An 18,286-nucleotide genomic window follows, 5' to 3' on the forward strand; every position below is an offset into this window, starting at 1 on the left:
AATGGGCAGAGGATCTAAATAAACATTTTTTTCTTAAAGAATATATAAAGATGGCCAATAGACCCATGAAAAGATGCTCAATATCACTAATCATCAGGGAAATGCAAATCAAAATCACAATGAGATATTACCTCACACTTGTCAGAATGGCTAAAATAAATTAAAAAAAAATAAGAGGTGTTGGTGAGGATGTGAAAAAAAGGAACCTTCATAAACTGTTGGTGGGAATGTAAATTGATGCAACCACTGTGGAAAAACAATATGGAGATTCTTCAAAAAAAAAAAAACTACCATATGATCCTTTAATTCTAATATTGGGTATATACCCTAAGAAAATGGAAACACTAATTTGAAAAGATTTATGTACCACTATGTTCATTGCAGCATTATTCACAATAGCTAAGCTAAGATATGGAAGCAAGCTAAGGGCTTATCAATAGATGAGTCTAAAAATAAGATGTGGTATGTGTGTGTTTTGAGGAGGAAAAGCTAAGATAGACATTCTTGAAGAAGGTGGAAAAGAGGCAAGAAGGGGACACACACACACACACACACACACACGGGGGATATTCTATAGCAAGACAAAAAGAATGAAACGTTGCCATTTTTGGCAAATGGATATGCCTACAGGTTATTATGTTAAGTGAGATTAAGTCAGAGAAAGACAAATGCTGTATGGTTACACTTACAGGTGGAATCTTTAACACAAAACAAACAAATAGAACAAAAACCAGCTTCTAGATACAGAGAAGAAACTAGTGGTTGCCAGAAAGGAGGTAGGGGAAGGTGGCTGGGGGATAAGCAAAACAAGTGAAGGGGATTAAAAGGTACAAAGTTCCAGTTATAAAATAAACAACTCACTAGGATGTAATGTATAGTAGAGGGAATATAGTCAATGATAATGAAATAACTTTCAGTGGTGATACAGGTTAACTAGATATATTTTTACATTTCATAATATATAAATATAATGAATCACTCTCTTATATACCTGAAAGTAATTTATATGTCAATTATAATCCAATATAAAATAGTATTAGCAACTGCTTTGAGTTCAAAGTATACATGAAAGCTTTTGCTAGAAGCTTCATTTAGAATAACTTATTAATACTCACCCCAGACAGTCTCACTAACCCCATGCTATTGCTGAGGAAACTAAGTCAGTCACTCAAGGCACACAATAAGGAGTGAAGAGCTGGGCTTAGCTCATTACTAAAATGAAGTATTGTTTTTGAGAAATTTCTAGACTAGTTGAGAGATAAATATGCATACAACTATAGATAGGAAGGATGAAGACCTGAAGTAAAAGCTTTCTTTTACTATAGACCCGCTATGCTCTGGAAATTCAGAGAATCAAAAGAATATCCAGTAAAGGAAGGGATCAGGACAGAGGTACTCTTTGAGGTATGCCTTGAGGACTGAGTGTGGTCTTCACAGGCTCACTAAAAGAAGGCAATGTTAATTTGCAAAGGTAGGTGCAAGATAGCTGGGCATCCATTTCATTATTCTTTTTTTTTTAAGACTTTATTTTATTTGGCAGAGGTATATAAGAGAGTGATTCATTATATTTATATAATGGTTTTGCTTTTGATCCATGTGGTAACAACTCTTCTGAGTATGCACTCATCCTGGGGAAACACCAGGAGGGAGAAGAGAATGTGGAAACAGATGACGCCCCTGGCTTCATTGTCCTAATGAAAAACACCACTTTGCAGACTTTATAGGTAATCTGTTTTCTGTACAACAACCCTCAAGTTGAATTCTCTAACGCCTTCCCTGAAATGCTCCTAGGAATTAAAAGCAATTCCCTACTCCCTAGACTCATTTATTTTCTCCAGGTACTGCCTGGCAGCCATCTGTAACTGTAAACAATAGTTCCATTTGGGACAATTAAAATTGATTTTCTATTATGCTAAAAACACTTAATTAGTATTCCTGCCTTTGTCACATTGATGAGTTTTTTAAACACAGCGACTCCTTCTAGTGTCTGGGAGGGGAAGGACATCCTCTGAGTCCAGACTTAACAGTCACATGGCTCCCTTCTTGTCTCCCAACCTTTTCTGGAATGTCTAACTTAGCTTCTCTTCAGAGTAGTAGCTGCTGAAGCCTCTTCCAAGTGTGCTCTAAGCTGGGTAAAAATATTTCCCTCAGTCTCAATTGCTAGCTTTGAAAGAGCTTTATACTTCCTTTCATATCCTTGATTTGACGGAATGATACCTAAAAACACTCTTGCATCAATCCCTCGAATTTTCAAAAGATCCTCCTCTGTTCAAAAACATCCAAATGAAAACAACAACAAATAAATCAATAAACAAGAAAATCCAAGACAAAAAGATACCCCCTCATACAGATGTATATTCACTTCCTCCCATAAAAAGATACTGGAAGTGTTTCTCTTCTTCAGGAATTCAGAAACAAAGAAAACAAAGGATGAGTTATGGTACATTCACATCAAATGCCACATGTTTTACATCATTATGTACAAGACACACATGTGCTTGCTCACACATATACATGCAGACTCATTCTCTCCAACTATTGCATATGAGCTTTAGAGAAGTTGTATCTTTTTGGGAGGAATGGGGGGAGAAACTGACCCTCACACTGAAAGGTAATTTACCAACCTCTTAACTTTTTATTACACTTAACTTTTTTAGTAAAATTGAATTTCACATTTTTCAGGTTTGGGCACTGCCTACATCTTCTAACTTTGCTTAACATGAGCTTCTCACAAGAACAAGAGTAAAATGGTTTTTGTGCTGAAAACTGCTGTTCATAGGCCTTTCTGTGGTCACTGATTGGTGCTCTTAATTTCATGGCAATAACTCGTGAGGGTGGAAGCTGGACACACACTGAAGACATGATGCTGATAAGCCTCATTCTCCCCAGGGCCACCTTCTTTCACCTCTGCAGACAGGCACTGATTCCTTTGAAGCCTTATTTAGACATCTCCAGTTTAGCTTCATTAAAAGGTGATTTACAGCAGTTCTAAAACTTGATTGGAAAAATAAAAGTAATTTTTTTTTTAAGTACCCCTGCTTCCTTTGGTGCTCTGCTACTTTGGCATGAGATGGTGCATCAGTAGGTACGATCATCTTAGGCAAAATGCAGCTGAAGGGATGAAAGTTGACACTTATGATGAATGAGAACACACTAGGTAATGAGGAGGCCACTCAATCTTAATGACAAGAGGTCACAGTGTCATGTGTGTGCCTACCACTGCTCAGCAGCCTCTGAATGTGACCAGGTAGCAAACAGCTTGTTTATCTTTGGAAGGATATGGGAACAGGTTCAGCTATGATTTTATCTTGGCATCGCTTTCAAGTACTGTAGTGAACATCTGCTCTTTTTGCTAAGTTTCTATATGATGGAGACATTAATCAAGGTTTCCTCCATTCCCATCCCTACAGTCAACGAGTGGGCATGTAACCTAAGCAAGGCCCTTTAGGCTCACTTTTTCTAGAATTTGAAAATAGAGCTCAATGAAATCATGATGAGGGGGAACAGATTTAGTCTGATGGTGGCACCCTAAATGCCAGTCTCTTTCTTTCTGCTATCTGGATCCCCAATAGTTCCCTGGTTTCTGAATTTTCTAAGCTCTGGTTGCCCAGCTTGGATATCATGAGCTAAGTTAGGAACTGGCAAACTTTTTCCTGTAAAGGGCCAGGTAGTGAATTTTTTAAGCTTTGCTGGCTAATGTGTCAGTCACAAGTCCTCCATTGTGCTGTTGTGATGCAAATACAGCCATAGGAAATACATAAACAAATGGGCATGGCTGTGTTCAATAAAACTTTATTTAGGAACACTGAAACTTGAATTTCATAGTTTTCCCATGTCATGAAATACTATTCTTTTGATTTTTTCAACTATTTTTAAATGTAAAAATTCTTAGTGCATGAGCTGCACAAAAACATGTAGCAGAACCAAACTGACCTGTCCCCTAACTATCCCTGACAACCCATCTCCTCCCTATAACTTCCTTTATTTTACCTAATCTAACCTGAGTCTGTTTCTGTTGTCTGCAAGGGAAGAAGACTGACCACAATGGCACTGAATTCATTTGTATCCAAGAGACACTGGCTACAAGGTTCCCCAGCCAACACTATTCAGTTACTTATTTGCTCATTCACGAATTCAATCTGCGTTGAGCACCTTTTATGCTGCAGGGAATGTAACAGGCACTGAGAATACAGCTATAATTTAGGCCAACACCATTTTGCCTTCCTGAGGGAGCTTTCCTGTGTAAATGGTATGGACAACCCTGATGAGAAATAAAGGTGGGGATTTAAAAGAATCACATTGGCTGCACAGGATAGTCCCTGGCGAGCCTGGATGTTCAAAAGGCATATTCAGGGGATAGGAAGGTGGGGAGGGCTGCGGGGAGGAGGAATTACAAAATCCAAGATGGTAAGAGAGAGAGGGTCAGGATGACTGAACTCTGAAATGATTCTTGGAGGGGAAAACAAGTTAAGGTCATCAAAAGAATTTATAGCTCTCATTTAGAGAGACGGAAGAAGAATAAGCAATCAAAGAAAGTCTCAGAAAATCAATGTAAGCAAGATATATTTAACACATTTTTTTTTATTGTGGATTTATTGTGGCTAAAAAAGGAAACAATAAATAGTAGAGATGATACCGGCATTCTTTCATAATTTGTCCAGTATGGATGGAATCATACAAAAAAGTAATCTAGTCTAGCTCTCTTCTTCCAAAATGGTTTGTAATCCATGAGCCCAACTGGGGTTTTGGCTTTTCAAATCCTCCATGATTCCATACGCTTTCCTTTCACCTGATCTTGTTCTTATCCCCTGATAAGCAAGTTCAGGAGGTCTCTCTTAATATTAAGGAAAATCTCTGCAGTTGAACATGTATGCCTGGCCCTACTTGTCATATACTCAGAAGTGAACTGTGGTTGCCTTCTCAGTTAAGGTTTTCTGAAGTGCTACTAAGATTTTGTTAGGTTGGTCTTAAGACCATCATTTCCTGGGCTTAATTAATTTGGGTAAATATTCTTCCCTCCAAAGGGAGAAGAGATTATAGTCCAAGCCCATTATGAAATGGTTTATCAGAGCACAGGTTCAATCTGCCTAATATGGAAGAGAGAAGTCCAATGTAGTGCCTCTTTCAGACTTGGCATGCCAATGCAGATATACTGTCAAGTGGAGGTGGAACGGGGCATGTAGCAAGAGCTCAATAAATGCATTGCAAATTCACAGAAATATTCTGAGCTGACTTTAATATGACGTTACTGCTGCCTTCCCAAGATTTTGTAAATTCTGAATTTGTTTCATTTTCCTAATTCTCTCAAGGGAAATGCCACTTTTCCAAAAACAACTTTTCAATCCATGAAAATGAAAACTGGCCAAACATAGATGCCTAAGAATACCCTTAGAAATACATTCCAGCCTCACCATCATATTGCTCATTATCAAGAGTAAACAGCTGTAAGGAATTCATTTATAAGTATTTAGAGTAGTATATAACAAATTAACCCCTTTTTATAATTCTCTGTGTATGTGTAAATATATATATATATGCATGTAAAATTATATACTAATATTCTTTAGTGTAGAAATATTTGTTGAACATAAGTTCTTTGTGTTCACATTTAAAAATAAGGCATCACTTGAATATTTAAAGAAATATAACTTCATGGCACAGATCACTGCCTTCTCCCCAATATCTCAATTGTTATTGATTATTTCCAGGTTTAAGCCTCACTTTCTTTATATTTTTCCCACAGGGCTAATTGTAAATGTGATCTCCACTTCTAATGCTATTTTATCACTGAAAGGCTAGCCCACATATTCTGGTTTTGAAGGTCTCACTACAGCTAGAGGCCTCCCCACCTCTAACCACCAGATTGGCCAGGATTAATTGCTTAACAAGTATCTGAGAGGGAAAAAAAATGCAAGCCACAGCTTTCAGCCCCTAGTCTCTCAAAATAGTGCCTTAGTTTTGAATACTGTATGTAAGAAAATAATACATATGGTCTGTTTCTGTTCTCAGATACTAAAATCTATTCGTGGATGAGGATATGGGAAGAGGAGTGATTTTCCCAAAGGAAAAATCAAAGAGCTGTCACTAGAAGAATGGAAATAAGTATTGAGCAAGCAAATGTTAACCAGAAATTGTGTATCTTTCCTGACCAACTTGAGGCATAAGTATATTAGAAATTACTACCTTGTTTGAAAGAAAACTGAACCCTACCTTGTACACTATGAGTTCTTTAAGAAAACAAAATACACAGAAGACTGAAAATAAGTATTTTTAAAAAAAAAAAAAAAGAACCAAAACAACTGCAATAACATAGTGCTTTGTCAATCGTAATTAACTATATGGTAATAGTCAATGCAGGTTTGCTTCATCTGTCCCGAGTATCTAAAGTTAGTGGAACTACACCAGTTCTCCAATTGCATTATGCCTTATAAGGGAACTTGGCCTCAGCCTTTATCTGTTGATAGTTTCATTGGCTTCAATTAGTTTACACGCCTTATCAGAACCATGGCTGTCCTTCAGGTGACCAATCTTTGGAGAATGGTGCATGTTTTCCCAGAAGCTGCTTCCCCCATAATACAAACACATGGTATTGTATCTGCTTTCTCTGTCAGAATTTTGTTTGATTCGTATCTGCTCATATTTCTTTGTGGAAATAAAGGTCCCCTAAGTGTTCAAGGACCATATGCAGTTTGTGTTAACTGACCCCACAGCTGTGTCTTGACCAGATGCTCCCGTCATGAGCTCTCTGCTGCAGTTCTCATCTCCAAGGTCTCTAGACTAGACTGTTTCCTGCCTGTTCCCCAGCCTGGTTCTCCAACCTTACAAAAGAAAACTTCATGTAACTCCCCTTTGGTTAAATTAACCAGAGTCAATCCCTGCTGCTACCAGTAAAATATCCTTATCTGACAAATCATTTATTCAACTGATGTTTTTAAAATGCCCATGAACTGTCAGGCTCTTGTGCTTCAATGATGGGTAAAACAAGTCTCTGCTCATAGAAGCTCACACCATAGAAGGGGGTTTCGAAGAATAGCAATGAAAAACGTACAATGTATGAGAGGGATGGTGTGTCCCTTTAGATACGCTGATAGAGAGATGACTTTCTGAGCCTAATTTTAGAGCTCAGATCTAAAGTGGAGAGAAGAAGGCAGATGTTTGAAGATCTAGGGAAAGAACATTCCTCACATAGAGAAGGATAAGTACAATGATGGAGGAAAGAACTTGGCAGTTTTTGTTTTGTTTTGTTTTGTTTTGTTTTGTTTTGTTTTAAAGAAAGGCAGACTGCCGCATGCAGTGCCTCACTTGGATGTGTCTGGAGTCTTGGAAGCTTGACTACCTTGTGTTCTACAAATGGACCTTCCTTGAGAGCTTGTTTGGAGGTTCTAGCAGGAGAGCACAGCTACTCACATTCCCTTGACTGAAGAATAGTCCTCCTCTTTTGGTGATGGTTGTCCTCTTTGCCTGAGCCTGCAGCTTTGGGAGGGACACACTTAGAGCAGTGAGGGAGAAAGAGGACACCTGCCTAGCCAGTCAGATCACTCAAATCAACCTTGGCAATCAATGGGGTGACATGTCACTGCTGGGTCACCTTCATATACAAGAACTTGGCAGTTTTAAGCAGAGTGGCTGAACCTCTGTTGGGTATTTTCATCACAAGCATCTTTCCCATAGACATCTTTGCCGCAAGCATTTTCACCACAAATACTTTTGTTGCATGACTAACAGGCCGTATGGTAATTTTGCCATAAAAGAGAAAAAAAAAAATCACTGGTTGAGTTTGGTTTCATTTCTCCACTTTTTAATGTTATATTTATCCTAGCTCCCATAATGATCTTCACTGTGGTGCACAGGTTTGAACCCACATTTCCGATAGAATGTTGCAATGTCCATCAGTGGACATGTGACAGTATGCCAAGGAAAAAACCACAGTGAGTAAGGCTTTCATGATACAGTATAAAGCCCAGTGACAAGTACACATCAGTATCTGGACACTGGTAACTCTCTTAACAAAGGAAGACATTTTAGTGGAAAAACAAAAAGTACAATGCTGAATAAGGAGACAAATCAATTACCAAAAAAAAAAAAAAAAAAAAAAAGTATACTACTATGAACAAACAACTGTGAAGATGAGCACTTAGGTATAATCCATAAAATAAAATCAGTTATTTGTGCAGAAGTGCCATGAAACTATACTATACATTATAAATGTATTCAAGCATTTTGTATTTTGCCATAAACTATTCACCTTTTATGTTTCACTATGCCCTTTTTAATCAATGCTCTTTTTTTGTGTTATTTTATATTTTACAGCAAAATTGCCTTATAGCCGGTTAGTTATGAGGTAAAAATGTTTGTGGCAAAGGTGCTTACTTAAAACTACCAAGAACAGGGTGAACCATCTGATTCAGGTAAAAGGGCCCTGGTCTCTCCTTAAATGCCCTCCCAAGCCCCTGTGGCTATAAAATGCTTATGAAGCAACCCTACTCTGAAAATGATATCTCTTTTCACTAAAATTATTTTACCATAAAATTCTATTTATTCGCAACTTGTTTCATACATTTGAGGCTTGTTTCTCAATAAAATTATAAGCCCTTCCAGAATTGGGGACATGTCAGGCACTTTCTTTTTATCCCCATGCATTATGGAATGATAGGTATCCCATAAAAGTGCAGCAATTGACATTCCAAGTGCTCATCAAGAGCAGATTATTGTTAGTCTGTTACCATGTGTGGCAATCATGCTGTAAAGATCTTGCAGCATTCTCTCTATGGGCTGCCTTATTTCAGCATTCATTAATTAAAGCAATTAGGATGGAGATTCTTCATATATCCAGTCTAGCCTGAAAAAGCTGACAGTTCAATTGGATTCATCAGCTAAGTCCCTAAAGTTACAAGCTCTTATAATTAGCAATTGACTTAGAGGATTTAGCAAACAATGACAAACATGCGGACATTTCCAATCCCTGCTAACACACAAAAATAATCATCTTTAATACACTGTATTAACACCATATACAGAGAGTATATGCGGTATACTACCAAGTGGAGGATCCACTCTGTAGTGGATGATTAAAAGATGTTTCCAGCATAATTGGTTAAAAAAAAAAAAAAAAAGGAATAATTACCAGAGATGTGCCAAATGGTGAGTGATTTGTCTAGAATGTTTCTGGAAGTGGAAAGAACTGAAATGTATTACATTTGATGTTGATGTGCAGAGATGTTTCAGGAAAATTGGAGGAAATAATTATTTTTTTGTTCTTGGTGGGGAGGCCTTTGTCATCTAACAAGTTGCTGTACTTTCCATTTGTTCCCATGGCAATGAGAAGCTACATAGTGGGGAGATGATAGAGGCAAATAAGGAAGATGAACTTTATCTCATCTCTGTCTTTCAGTAGGAAGTCTTCATTTGCTAATGAATTTTAGAATTCTTAAGGCTGTTTGATTTTGTCCAAAATAATGATATGGGAGGGACGTCTGAGTGCCACAGTCAGTTAAGCATAGGACTCTTGATTTAGAGTCAAGTCACAATGTCAGGGTCATGAGACTGAGCCCCACCTAGGCTCCAGGCTCAGTGCGTAGTCTGCTTGAGATTCTCTCTCTCTCTCTCTCCTTCTATCCCTCTTCTCACCTTCCCCACTCTCTAAATAAATAAATAAAAATATTTAGAAAGAATAAAAAAAAAATAACGATATGGGAGATTTACTTGTCCCTAAAGAGCAACTGGTAGCCCTGAATGGTTTTATCCTGCCCTGCTTTCTTTTTTTTTTTTTTTTTTTTTATTGGTGTTCAATTTACTAACATACAGAATAACACCCAGTGCCCGTCACCCATTCACTCCCACCCCCCGCCCTCCTCCCCTTCTACCACCCCTAGTTCGTTTCCCAGAGTTAGCAGTCTTTACGTTCTGTCTCCCTTTCTGATATTTCCCACACATTTCTTCTCCCTTCCCTTGTTTTCCCTTTCACTATTATTTATATTCCCCAAATGAATGAGAACATATAATGTTTGTCCTTCTCCGACTGACTTACTTCACTCAGCATAATACCCTCCAGTTCCATCCACGTTGAAGCAAATGGTGGGTATTTGTCATTTCTAATAGCTGAGTAATATTCCATTGTATACATAAACCACATCTTCTTTATCCATTCATCTTTCGTTGGACACCGAGGCTCCTTCCACAGTTTGGCTATCGTGGCCATTGCTGCTAGAAACATCGGGGTGCAGGTGTCCCGGCGTTTCATTGCATTTGTATCTTTGGGGTAAATCCCCAACAGTGCAATTGCTGGGTCGTAGGGCAGGTCTATTTTTAACTGTTTGAGGAACCTCCACACAGTTTTCCAGAGTGGCTGCACCAGTTCACATTCCCACCAACAGTGTAGGAGGGTTCCCTTTTCTCCGCATCCTCTCCAACATTTGTTGTTTCCTGCCTTGTTAATTTTCCCCATTCTCACTGGTGTGAGGTGGTATCTCATTGTAGTTTTGATTTGTATTTCCCTGATCCTGCCCTGCTTTCTAGACACTCCCTCTGATGCTAATTAGATACAGCATTGTTTTAAGCATAGTAATATCCTCCATAGAACAAATTACATATATTAGTTATTACTTTTGTATGGGCACAGAAGTGGGGCAGAAATTTAAACTGAGTATCACAAATCATAATTTACTGTAACACTGAATGGACTGTATCTAGTTATGTGAACTCTCAGAGTTTCATCTGTAAAATGGGATTTATCACATATCAAGAACTGCATTGGAATCAAAATGAATATTGTTGAATATTCACTTACTACTACAGTAAATATAATGACCTTACATTCTGTCTGTGGTTTATTACAACCAATATCCTCACCTACTTGGATAGCAGTAACTATTTATTGACTAGAAGAGAATAATTTTTCTGGATAAATACCAGCATATCATACATTTTCTCGGAGCTTCTTAGGACATACAACATTCCATGGGACAGGTAACCATGAGCCTATTCAATATAGCCAATTGGGAGCATTCAGCCATATATATACATATACACAAAACTCATATTTACTAATATTTATTCAGATTATTTACTCTTGAATCATGCACTTCAGTTTACTAGTTGGTTTTGTTTTGTTTTATATCTGGAAGGAACAAAAATTGATCTAATCCAACTTATTTTAATATTAAGGAATTGAGGCCCAGGCAGAGGAAGAGACTTACTTAGTTTCTCATATCTACCCAATTAGTGTTGTAAGTCAACTAGAGGAAGGTGTTCAATTCTGTGATGTTTTAAAGAGTTAAGTTAATGTCTTCAAATGAGAATATATGCAAATTAGAATGATCCAGATGGTGAGTGAACAAGGCCAATTCCTTATAAGACAACAGTGACTGTTATTTTATGATTTATTAATTGTTTATTGGGGGTAGTCATTGAACTAAGGGCTTTAATACATGTTCATTCTTGACTCTATACAACAATGTAAGGCAAACTCTACACTTACAATTGTATAGATAAAGATAGTGAGGCTTAGTGAGGTGACTGACATAGCTTAGCCAAGCTCTTAGGTAGCAGGCAGCAGAGCCAGAATTTATGTCCAATTTTATTTGACTCCAAAACCAAGTGCTCTTTTTTTTTTTTAAAGATTTATTTATTTGAGAGATAACAAGCAGGGGAAGGAATACAGGGAAAGAAAGAGGGGGAGAAGCAGACTCCCCACTGAGCCCAGAGCCTGATGCAGGCTGCACCCCAGGATTCTGAGATCATGACCTGAGTGGAAATCAAAAGTTGGATGGATGTTCAAACCACTGAGTCACCCAAGAGCCCCCAAAACCAAGTGGTCTTTACCGCTATGCCATGCTTCATTGTCCATCAAATCAGACAACAAGTTCCAGAGGACAAAAGTCTCAAAGGAAGTTGCATGTGGATCCCAATCTACCCTTAGGTTCTATGATTATATGCAACAGAAACGATGTTTTCTGATACCCAGTCCCAAGCTCTTTCCTTTATTCACTTCCATTTCATTGCAGTGTTTGGCACATATAGTCTTAAGCAATACTAGTTAGAGGAACAATTGCAAAAAATGGTGAATCAATCAAATATCAAATATTTCTCTACAAAGAAAATGCTTGTGAACAAAGTAGTAAAATATGCAGCAAAGAAAGTCTGCATTCTGAATAGAAGGTGGCTTAGTGTAGTAGATTAGAAGTCAGGTGCTGCATCTGAATTCCAGTTTAGTCACCTACAAGCTGGGTGACTTTAAGTACTTTACCTAACCTCTCTCAACTTTAGTTGTTCATCTATAATACAGGAAGATAAAACAAACAGCAACCTCACATGGCTATTGCGCACTAAGTGATATGATCAAAGCATAGAGTCTGACACAGTAGTCAATTAATGACACCCTTGATCATTGCTGTTACCAACTATGCGTGTGACAGTGGTTTCCAGCATGATTTTGCCAAGACCTGTTCTTAAAAAGCAGAAGTTGTCAGTGTTCCCCGAGAATTTCAGAAGCATCTGCTTTTCTGATCTTAATAAGGATTTTCAAAATCCACTTTGGTGCCTTGTTCAAAGGGGTAAGTTTGATGAATTATTCTAATCATTTTCATCAAAGTTAAAAGCCTTTCTAAGACTCAAAAATAGAGATAATATTATATATTTCCTAGGCTTGTTTTAGAATGAAAAGTTAATGCATGAAATATGCTTAGACCATGCCTGATACCACAGATCAGATACTTAATAATTTTAAAACAATCAACACTATTACGATTCTGACATACCAATTCAAAGGTGTGGGTTTTTTCTTCCCCCAAACCACCGAGCAATTCTCCAACACCAGCCAGTGCCTACCGTTCAATTTGATTGTGACACTATCTAGTAGAAGATAGCATGGGATCAGCACAGATCAAGGACTTAGTTCTATAAAACTGCTCCCCTAACCTGAAGAGGCCAGGTCCAGGTAGCTCCCTGTGCTTCAGACCAAACTGCGATGGATCAGAGGTTCCCATGACCTTCTCCTTAGATTCAATTAATTTGTTAGTTTCACAGGACTCAGTGAGACATTTTGCTTACTATTTTACTTGTTCATTATAATGGATAGAACTCAAGAAATAGCCCAATGGAAGAGATACACAGTGCAAGGTTTGTGAATATGGGATAGAGCTGCCATGCTCTCTGAGTGGAACACTCTCTTAACACCTCCACATATGCACCAATCCAGAAGCTCTCCAAACCATGTCTTTTTGAGTTTTTATGGAGGCTTATTTACATAAACATGATTGATTAGTTCATTGGTCAAACTCAGTCTCTGCTTCTCTCCTCTCTCAGGAGGATGGAGGTCATACTAAAAATTCCAACCCTCTAATCTTAGGATTGGATTGGCTGCACTGGCAACCTCCCCCCCCATCCTAAAACCACCTCATTAATATACCAAGAGATACCTTTATGGCTCTAATCACTTAGGAAATTTCAAGGGTTTTAGAAGTTCTGTGTCAGAAGCAGGATAAAGACCAAATATAAATTTGTTATTATAAATCACAGGGATCCCTGGGTGGTGCAGCGGTTTAGCGCCTGCCTTTGGCCCAGGGCGTGATCCTGGAGACCCGGGATCAAATCCCACATCGGGCTCCCGGTGCATGGAGCCTGCTTCTCCCTCTGCCTATGTCTCTCTCTCTCTCTCTCTCTCTATCATAAATAAATAAAAATTAAAAAAAAATCACAATATCACAATTATGTAGTTAATAAATGTTAGTTGTTACCTTTGTTATGTTTTGTTTCATTAATGCTGTGAAACAAAAGCCTAAATTCAGTGGCTTGCAAGGCCAAGTATTTCTCATTCTCACAAATTTGCAGGTTGACTGATTTGGCTGAAGTAGGTTGGGCAGAGCTGGGCAACTCTGCTTCATCAAATGGGATAGCTGGATGTGGATGCAGGCTGAGGTTGAGTCTGAAACTGATCAATGTTTTTTCTCACCTCCTTGTAATAGTGGATCCCCAGGGCACGTTGTATTCATTTGAATGTCAGGGGTATAGGCATAAGCCAAATCATGCCTCTGCTGCAATCATGCTTGTTAATACCTCCCTGACCAAAGCAAGTCACATGACCTAGCCCAAGTTAGTGAGGAAGGGAAGTGTATCTGCCCCAAAAATTGAAGGACAGAAAAGAAAATTTGATAAATAATAATCAAATCCATCACAGTTAGATTCCAAATATTTATGAGTTAGACCAATTTAATCAGGATCATTGATTATCAAATAAACTTCCCTCCTGGCCTCTGACCTCTGGACACTCACACCTAAGGATGTAGGTGACTGGATAAGATCAGGTTAATTTTATCCCATGATCCTTTCCTGCAGACTCAGTTGAAGAAAACTGGCCCTCTGGCAGCAAGGCAGCATTTGGAATTCCAAATAAGAAAAGCTAGAGCTCAAGGCACTGCATAGTGAAGCATACACCAACTCTGAACTCTTATTACTATCAGAGGGGATGACACCTTCAATCTATCTCAAAAGAAAAATGATTTCCTTCCAAATCAGATGACAGCTGATATATGAATGCTATGCATTTGATGCAATAGACTACTTCGTATACAGTGGACCGAAAAGAGGCTTAAAACCAGAGACAAGAGCTCATATGAGCTTCATAGTGAATTTAAAGAGACACCTTACCCTAGTTTGTCAAAATAGGCTTGTAAAAATAGCTCATAAGGAATAATGTGGGAATTAGAATTGAAAGGTGTATGGTGTAGCGAAGTGAGAAAGCATGGTATCCAGACCCACCTCTACAATTCATCTGTGCTGTGATGGTTGAAACCAGGTTTTCTTAGCCTGAGCAGTTTTATCTCGAGAGTGGTCAAGAGCTGAACTTTAATTCCTAACCTTACTATCTGTGCAATCTTGGTCAGTCTGTCTCTAAAGTGGTTTCCTCATTTGGAAATAAGTTTCTACTTTTATGGGCATTTGTAAATGCTGGAGAGTAATCACTTACCCAATATTAGCTTTTACAGATATAAGTAGCATTTTCATCATTATATACATAATGAGAGTATATATGAATTTATTCTACCAAGGACCTTCAAAACAAGATCACTATGTTACAGAATGCTAGAGTTTCTAAGAGGAGTGCAAATTCATTGACTATCAAGATGCATTTTCTATGCCATCCCTCTTTGAAATTGAGCCTGTCTTTATGACTTGGAGAAACAACATTACAGAAACTCTAGGTGACCCCTGAGGCTAGGTGAGGACAAGGCCTGCTGCTTCTGCTCCGGGGACCTTCTATCTGGGAGCCTTGAGGTGCCATGTAACAAGTCCAGTCATCTTGAGGCTGCCATGTGGCAAGACCATACCCCAAGACCCCATGGAGAATGAGAAATGCCTGAGGTGCTTCAGCTTGTCCACCCAGACCCAGCCAGAGAAGCCTTCAAGATCTCCCAGCCCCAGCCACCACCAAGTAACTGCAATTGCATGGTGGAATCTGAGTGACAACTGCCTCACTGGGCCTTGTCAATCTCAGAGTCAGGGGCAAAATCATAGACTATTACTTTTTTCGGTCACTACTTTCCCACGAGTTTTCATGTGTCAGTAGATACCCAGATTATAGTAATCCTGCAGTGCCCCAGTGGAAGGAGAGAACCAATAATGTGAAGAGACTCAGGGAAGGGTGCGCCCAAAATGTGCCACTTTGGTATATTGGTTATTTTCAATAAAACATTCCTTAAGAGACAACCCGTGCAAGAAGGATTCTCAGAACTTCCTCCCTCCTCCCTGAAATCAGGAAATACATATCCAATGGGAAGGGTACCCTCCCTGTACGAGGAGGTAAAGAGACATCCTTATCACCAGAGATGGGACATTTAGAGCTGAAAACACCATATAAACAGCTCTTGTTACTTTTTATAATTTCTTGACCTAGCCCAAATTCTGTTTAGAATTCCTTACTAAATGAAGTTCCCAAAGTGAAGTTTGCTTTGTCCTCTTAGATTTACCGTGGCTTTGTCTAAGAAGTATAAAAAACTGCCTGCCATGGTCATTTCTTCAGGTATCAATTTCATTATTGGGCCTCCATGCACACATAATAAAACTGTCTTTTTTTTTCTATTCAGCTGTCTCATGTCAATTTAATTCTTAGTCTAGCTGAAAAAAACCTTGGGATGAGAAAAATTTCAGCCTCATCTCCATATGCCAGAGAAAGTGGGGCTCTGGCTCACCCTTTCTTTTCTTTCTTTTTTTTTTTTTTTTTTTTTTGAGTTTTCCATGGCTCACCCTTTCTATGTCAATCAGAATAACTCTCCTTCACATACTAGATATTTAAATATATGTTTTGTTTCTATTTTAATTTTAAAGGAAAAAGAGACTTTTACTGGTAAAAGAAAAGAGTTTGAAAACCATGGGACTAGTTACTATCTCAAATGTCTTCTAGATCCACAGTTTCAAATAAGTTCATATTAAATAATAACAATGTCTGCATATGTACTATTAGTGACATATACTGTGCAAGTGCTTTATATGCACTCAGTCATTAAATGCTCATCATGCTCACCGGCCCAAGGTCAAACAGCTGTGAAACAGCACAGGCAGAATGTGAACCCAGGCATTCTAATCTCAGGTCCTATACTTCTAATTAGATCACAAGTACTAAGTTGAGCTATATTGTTTAACAAGGAACAGTCCTCATGCTTCTTAAGGAAAGTTGTGAATGAGGGCCCCATCTACTTGTAAGTTGTGTGTCTGCTACATGGCACAATCAGCTTCTAAAATATTGCCAATCCAAATCATTGACCCCAACTACTCATTCTTTTGGGTAAAGGCTTTGCCACTTGGGAGAAATAATTAATTAAGTTATCTACATACATTAATTTCTCCAGTGGACAAGCAGTGATCTATGAGGACTCAGAAATAAGAGAAGAGAGGTGAAGTTTATTGGTGGAAATGCCATGAAAAATTTTTTTTTTTTCCAAGCAAGGTATAGAACCCAAAAGGGCTGTTTCATGTGTATGGGCAGAGACAATGAGTGGTAGAGGAATTCAGATGAAGAACAGCCTGAGGAAATCTGACATTAACAGAATTAGAAGAGGTCCTCAAATGAAGATCTATATTTCTTAATTGAATCTCTCCAAAGGATCATCCTTACCAGAAGAATAGTCATTAACAATATGATTTATAGTTAACACTATTTATTAAGTCCCCAACATATAATAACTTAAAAATATTATATGTAGTTATTACAATCATCTTATCATTAGTATTTGCATTGTGCTTATAAGGAAATGAAGATCAGATGGGTTTAACACTTGCCTGGGCCATAGAAATAACTAATAAATGGAAAAGACAGAATTTAAATCTGAGATTCAATGACTAACCTTGATCTATGCTATTTCCTTAGAGACATAAGCGGTATCGTGGGGGTGAAATTATCTCCCTTTAATTATACACAGAAGGCATATCTATATCTATATCTATATCTATGTATATATATAAGAGATTGAAAAGTCAGGTGTTTGATATAGCTATATCTCTACATATAGATATCACACACACAAAGACATGGACACACACACACCTGACTCATATATATATAATACATATACATATATGTATAAATATAGATATATCAAACACCTGACTTATATGTATCTATATATATGTGGATAAATAGCTATATCAAACACCTGACTCTCTATCTCTTCTTTAAAAGGATACAAGAAAAAAATTACATGAAATGGATTATGTGGACATGCTCTGTAAACTGGAAATCACTATCATGTAATCTTCAAGAAAACATGACTCTGAGACAAAAAAGATAAATCCAGACAAACACTGAAATCTATACGTTGTTTGAGCAGTGGCTATATGGAAAGAAATCTAGGATCAAAACCAATTGGTAAGAAAGAAGGATTCATGAGGCATAAACAGATCTCAACAGGTGGGATTATGCTTCATGAGAGACCTATATGTGGTTGGCAACACTCTGTGAGACACTCTGTCATATTTACCATTTATAGCTTCATGTCATGGTATGGCCATGATTTGCTGTGTCTTGGACACCTCTGAAGCACTGCAGGGTTTATCTATTGAGGTGACATACATTCCACACATGACTGAAATCAGCTCACACCACACTATCAAACTTACGGAAAAGTTCCAGGAACAGTACAGAAAACTTCATACATTCTCACAATTTTAACGTTTTGTTACATCTTTATCTCATCCTCTCTCTCCTTTATGTGTACACATGCATAGAGGTATGTTTGTGTATGTGAATCTCTTTATATGTCAGTGTCTATTTCCTAAGCATGAGGACATTATCCTA

The 18,286-nt window shown here is 38.0% G+C and overlaps 1 protein-coding gene and 1 long non-coding RNA gene across 8 annotated transcripts in view; one reads left to right on the forward strand and one right to left on the reverse strand.

Moving 5' to 3' along the window:
• LOC140611228 (uncharacterized) overlaps nucleotides 1-6,629 on the forward strand; it is a 28,960-nt gene extending 22,331 nt beyond the window's left edge. Inside the window, exon 3 of the long non-coding RNA XR_012012519.1 lies at nucleotides 6,010-6,629. This is a non-coding gene — a long non-coding RNA (uncharacterized lncRNA). The remainder of the gene's footprint in view (nucleotides 1-6,009) is intronic.
• GRM7 (glutamate metabotropic receptor 7) overlaps nucleotides 1-18,286 on the reverse strand; it is an 849,841-nt gene that overhangs the window by 209,834 nt on the left and 621,721 nt on the right. The window lies entirely within an intron of this gene.

The sequence above is a fragment of the Canis lupus genome, chromosome 19 (assembly GCF_048164855.1).
Source record: "Canis lupus baileyi chromosome 19, mCanLup2.hap1, whole genome shotgun sequence".
NCBI lineage: Eukaryota > Metazoa > Chordata > Mammalia > Carnivora > Canidae > Canis > Canis lupus.